We start from the raw sequence: 6,235 nt of genomic DNA, 5'->3' as shown, positions 1-6,235 counted from the left end.
TTTAACTCTTTAGGGCCATTCACCAAAGTAGTTACCTCACTACGTGAAATAGGTTTCAAGTTCCCTTGAGCATTTCAACGTCGTAGATAAACTGAGGAAGACAGGAAGACTCTTCAGGAAGACCTGTAGGCTAGCGCCAATCCCCTAATCCAACTAGATATCAGACGGAAGCAGTGTTGTGTATGGGAGGTTGTTGTGCCTATGTTGTCCAACATCCTCACAAGTAAACTTGACAACTCTACCTTAATTCACGGCGACTCTTTTCTGGGAAAGGATCAGTCAGTTTCGAGAATGTCCCAAGGCCCCGCCGTTTGTGAAGAACAATCAGCAGCACAACTGGGAAACAATCATGAAGTAACATGAGAGTTTGTATACGCTCAAAAATCCCAGCACCACAAGGCCATTGTTCGAAGATGCACCTCCAGGCTTCGAACAGCCAAGTGCAGACCACAGGGTAGAAGGAGGCGCATGGCATTGGAGGCGTCAGAATAACCATCCCCTATTCGGCTGGTCCCGTTCTTTCTCCCTGTGGAGTCGTGCTGCTCACAGATTAGCAGATTTCCACATTTGTCAATGACTATCATATGTTCCGTATGCCAGTTTGGTGTCGCTAATCACTGATTTGTCGATGTTTTACCTGCTTCATGTAGGAACACCTTACAGCGGAGTAACGTTCGATGTGGCAATGTGGAGGAATATTGGTAGCTAAGGTTCGTCGCTTGATAATTGGTCTGTTACCCGAGCTCCGCGGCTGTGTCGCAAATGTTTCATCACCAGTCAAGGTGACATCATCAGTACTCATTCAACCTCCTACTGACAATTTCACCTCGACTGGCTGTGAAAAGTTTGCAGTCCAACTTCCAAGCTCGGTGGACAGACAGAATACCAAACGCCTGATATGTGACATCCCCACTGGGCTGCAGAACACCAGTCAAACATCATCAGTACTCATTCAACCTCCTACTGACAATTTCACCTCGACTGGCTGTGAAAAGTTTGCAGTCCAACTTCCAAGCTCGGTGGACAGACAGAATACCAAACGCCTGATATGTGACATCCCCACTGGGCTGCAGAAATAAGGTTGCCAGTGGAACACACCACTCTTGCATGGCAACCACAGCAAAAGGTTTTGGAGGTGTATTGTGTAAAATTAATGCTTATACCGTTATCCATCACAGCCGATTCTCTTTAATTTGGTTGTTACGAAACCTGGGTAAGATTCTTTTTCTGAAGAGTTTCGGCTTCCGATCTCAAGGTGCCATTTAGTGAAACGTCAAGTTATAGTGATAGTGTAAGTGTCCTGTAACGAATGAGCATATAGCCAGGATTCCGCTACAGAATAATGAGAAATTACCTAATGCTGCTTGTAACCTGTGTGTATTCAGGGAATTGAGGTTCACCGTCTACGCACCACTAGGCCGGTTGATACACACAACGTACTATATTCCGCTGGCGTGTTGGTTGCACGAAGCACACAAGAGTGGTTCTTTGCTTTCCAGTAGCATCCCAAGTTCCATCCAGGCCCTTGCGCGCACCATACTCATTTCCTTCTGTATAGAAAGTCTCAAAAACTACGGTTTACGTTTCGTTTCGGCGCGCTCTTTTTACTGGTCTGAGTGATGTGCCAGTGAGTTCAATTTTAAAACAGTTTTGTGCGAGGACATTCTGGGTTGCATAGTGGGAGTTCGTTCAAAATTATGATGTAAGGCCGCATTTGTTCTTACTCCAAAACGGTAACCGACCCGCCTGTCTTTTACCACGTAACGAAAACGGTTAGTTGAAATGACATTCTGACCTAGCGTTTGAAACGCGGGGAAGCTTAAACCAATTAGCGTGTGTTTCGGTCGATAACTGAAGTTCTACCTTAGCAGCCAATGGTAAAACCGGGGTTTTGCGAGGTTTGTCATGTCCATAATCTCGGAATACGGACTAAACTGAAATGGTTTCTATCAGTTCTCTTCGCGGTGCTTTGCTATTGAGCACGGGGTTGAATATGCTTGGAACAACTTTGTGGATGTCTTGTTAGTTGGATTAAGCTTCGCACACCTTGTGACTGAATGTATGCAACCACAACCTTCAGTGTCAACGTAAGTGATCAATAAATTATGTCTTAGCCGTTGCACTATGACTTTAAAATTACATTACCTAATTAAAGCAATACTTTGTAAATGTCATAAGTGAGAATAAGAACAAAATTGGCTGTCGCTTCGCTGCCGCTCAAATTCAACGGCTAAAATATCCGATGGGGATGAATTCCCCCTAACCACGGTGTACTCATTTTAGACGCCACTATGTCCAGTCATGTCGTTACGGTGTTGTAACACTATATACAGCACTCGGCCAGATGCAATGTTTTGTAAAATATTGATGATAAATATTTGATAGACTCATATATTTCTGACCGTTGTGTACGCTGATGTCATAAACATGGCAACTGAGTTTGCAAACTCAGTCCTTGATCTCTATTCCAATTAGGCGGCTTTCCAACTAGCTGATAGTTCACACACGAGCTTTTGCTACTTTCGGTGACTCAAAGTAAAGCTTTCTTGCTTTTACTTGTCCACGGTTATCGGGTGCAGTCCTCCCTTGGTCCTAAAAGTTAAAAGCGCCAAGTATTATCCCATAACTATGCACCAGGCGGATAAAACAGCCACTGCGAATGACCAGAGATAAATGACCGTTCGGAAATGAAGCCGTAGTTTCACAAGAGGCAGTTCTCCTTAGTATTAGATAAATGACTTGCTAATACAACCACATATGTCGACACAATGAGGACTGATTGAAAGAGAATTAGCAACAGCCATTAAAAGCACGGGCGGTAGACGGGAGCGAGATATATAATTTTCCATGATTTCTACTATCTCGAAAAAAGGCCCCCCCCTCGGCAAAAGTGCCTCGTTCTTTGATAATATACGCAGTTGGGACCCCGTGACATAATTTAATAAAACCAAATCCTTTGTCATGATCTGGTAGGAAAAATCCGTTCCTTCATTCTGCGGACGGAATGTATAATGGGACTTTTCGGCGGCTTTGAGGTCTTCTGGATGTTCACTGATAATATACAGGTTCTTCCACTGGGGAGAAGTTAAATCAACAGAAATACTTGAAGGTTGCTGACTAATAGCTGTTCGACAGAACCTTGAAACAACTCGTATTTTCATTTTCACAACATTACGCTCAAGACAGTGGAGTTGTCGGTAGATTGTCTTAGGAACAGGAGGTGATGTAGAGCGTGCAACAAGTTACAGCGCAGCGCGATCCGTAATTGACTGTCCAAATTCGATTCAAAGCCTGTTGACCGATCACCTCAGTATTTCACAGTGTACAGTGGCAGATCAACGCAGACCAAGTTCATCCAGTCAGAGATCATCCCCTGGTTTCGTCAGTAATTCAGAAAATCAGTCGGGGTACGGAATACGAAAAAGGTGGCATGACACAAATCAACGACGAAACAATTAGGAGCCGAACCAATGAAAGCCGATTTCGCACAGCCGGTGAGTGAGTTGGAATGGTTTCCACGCTTCGCAGGGGAACCCTCAGTGCGATAATTACGGTACCGAGATATAAAGTCCTAAGTACGTGGCATGTAGTAGAATTTTACCGTCCTTTTTTGGTAGCTCAATTGAACAGGGCGCTAATTACGATGGGAACAGTGTTTATAACATGAAAGCTTTATTTTCTTCCATGGTATGATGGAGGCCTTACCTTGAACCTTATAGCAATCATTCCTCCTTACGTAACCAAAACATAAGACACCGATTTACATTGTACGTTTAAGAAAATTTTATGAGTGATGAAAATGGTGTAGGATATTGTTAGGAATGTCCAGCTACGTTTACTTTGTGTTCAGTTACTCATTGCTCGCATGAGGGTTCAGAATAACGATAAACAGTGAACGCCTAGTAGTAAGCGAACACTCACGTCAACTACATTACTAAGCGTTAAAAATCACCGCACATTACTACGACTAATAAGGACGGAGTCCTTGTTAAGATACTCTCATCAACTAGACAATTAACCTTTTGAATCCCCTTTACTAATGCGTAATTGATAGAAATGCACATCAGGTTCCCTTAAAATTCATTTTTTGATGTGTGAACCTTTTTGTATCAGGCCTATTTTACTAGTATTAGTGTCCGGTATTATGGAGTCGACTTAACACGTCCTCAGCGCCAAAAACAGACTAGGTGAGCAACTTATTTGCAGACGACTTAAACAGGGCTGCACAACGGTATGTGTGAAATTCATCCCCATTGATAAGGAAGTGCTTATTGGATTGCCGAATACGACAACCATTATTAGCTTACACATGTGAGGCGGGAAAGTGAGATCACTTGTCGCAAGTCGCATCTAATTACTTGTAGTCTGTGGGAGCATCAGTTCAGTGTTAGGTTAGGGTGTCAAGGTTCTACATCGCTACCTTGGTCTATTTTCACAAACTACTCACTCGCTACCCCGTCGACCATGTTTCCACTTTGAACAGTTGATTATCTACAGCATGGCATGAACATATCCGGTCTAGATTTGGCAAACACCCATATCATGAGGATAGGGTCATGTGGACTTGCTGGCATAAGAGTAGTTCATGTATGTCCCTAATGAGTAAATTCTCGTTGCGTTCTATGTGATGCTACGCTTAATAGGGACTAGCTCATAGCAGAAGTGTTTTGTTAAATTAAAAAAACACTACTTTCGAGAGAGATAGTGTATGTTCGGTGATTCTCCATTGGATCGCACCATTGTAGTAACAAACATCGTTTTCATCACATTCTCCTCCATTACTTTTATGTATTCTTATGTATTCTCAATGGAAATTGGACGATAATTAGCAGACGTTGTCATGTTATTTTCCGTATAAGCCGCTTCCAGTCAAGGCTGCTGATAATCGGACACAACTAGTGGATTTTCATACTTTTATAAGTCTTGAACTTTTGTTTTGCATTATTTACATCATCCGATACCACAGCGTCTGTTTACTTCTATATTCCGTAGTGGTCTGAGCTGACCGCAGTTAGTGGTCTTGGGGTAGTACATTTTGAAGTCGTCCTAGTGTTAATCTCAGTCGTCTGTGGATGAATGTAGCAATCGCCATCACGGGGTTGAGGATGACTGGAATGAACCAAGCTATTTTTATAGACACTGAATGTTACACTTTACATCTTTCGATAGGCTTTTGATGAAACTGATTAACCCATGAATTCGTCTATTGTTAGTGTAAAATCACTTGACTTTCCACCACAACTTTTTTCTCAGACCCACCATAGAACATCAAAAGGGTATCTACTAATAGGCTGCTCTTTGGTTTTCCACTGACCAACACTAACCAGAGTTAGAAATATTGATTGGAATGTGTTGTGTGTTACTGTGATTGGTTAGGTTCGTGTTACATAACGTGGTGTTTTATTCGTGTTTTAATACAGTAGCTCGAGTCTAGTGCTGAAATAAAAGAACGAACGATAGGCTTAATTTCGGAACGGAGCATCCAGGTCAAAAGGATAAAAATTGTGCTAAACTTGCTTTCCTTTTGTCCATTGTATTCTGCTTCCATCTTTGAAGATATGGGTCTTTTTGAAAAAAGGCGACAGTTTTTTAACTGCGACTGAGTCGGTGTATAGACTTTTGCGCAATTATACAGGAAAATACTGCCGCATCTCGTGTTAGTGAGATGGATAGGTAGATAGATAGATAGATAGATAGATAGATAGATAGATAGATAGATAGATAGATAGATAGATAGATAGATAGATAGATAGATAGATAGATAGATAGATAGATAGATAGATAGATAGATAGATAGATAGATAGATAGATAGATAGATAGATAGATAGATAGATAGATAGATAGATAGATAGATAGATAGATAGATAGATAGATAGATAGATAGATAGATAGATAGTTAGATGACAGTTACATAGATTATCCAAAGAAATTGCGAAAACAAATATACGGCGCCTTCCAGAAGGACATCATGCACGTATTAGTCTGCGCATATTTTTAGGAAAGTGAGTTGGTTTGAGCTTTGGGTCAAGGTTATTTCTGGGTGTTATATATATATATATATAATATACGGCGCTTCCAGAAGGACATCATGCACGTATTAGTCTGCGCATATTTTTAGGAAAGTGAGTTGGTTTGAGCTTTGGGTCAAGGTTTATTCTGGGTGTTATATATATATATATATATATATATATATATATATACGTATGTATATACACATATATGCGCGATATGTTT

This window comes from Opisthorchis viverrini (assembly GCF_000715545.1).
Source record: "Opisthorchis viverrini unplaced genomic scaffold opera_v5_97, whole genome shotgun sequence".
NCBI lineage: Eukaryota > Metazoa > Platyhelminthes > Trematoda > Opisthorchiida > Opisthorchiidae > Opisthorchis > Opisthorchis viverrini.
The sequence above is the reverse complement of the archived record's forward strand: the minus strand, read 5'-3'. Positions refer to the sequence as shown.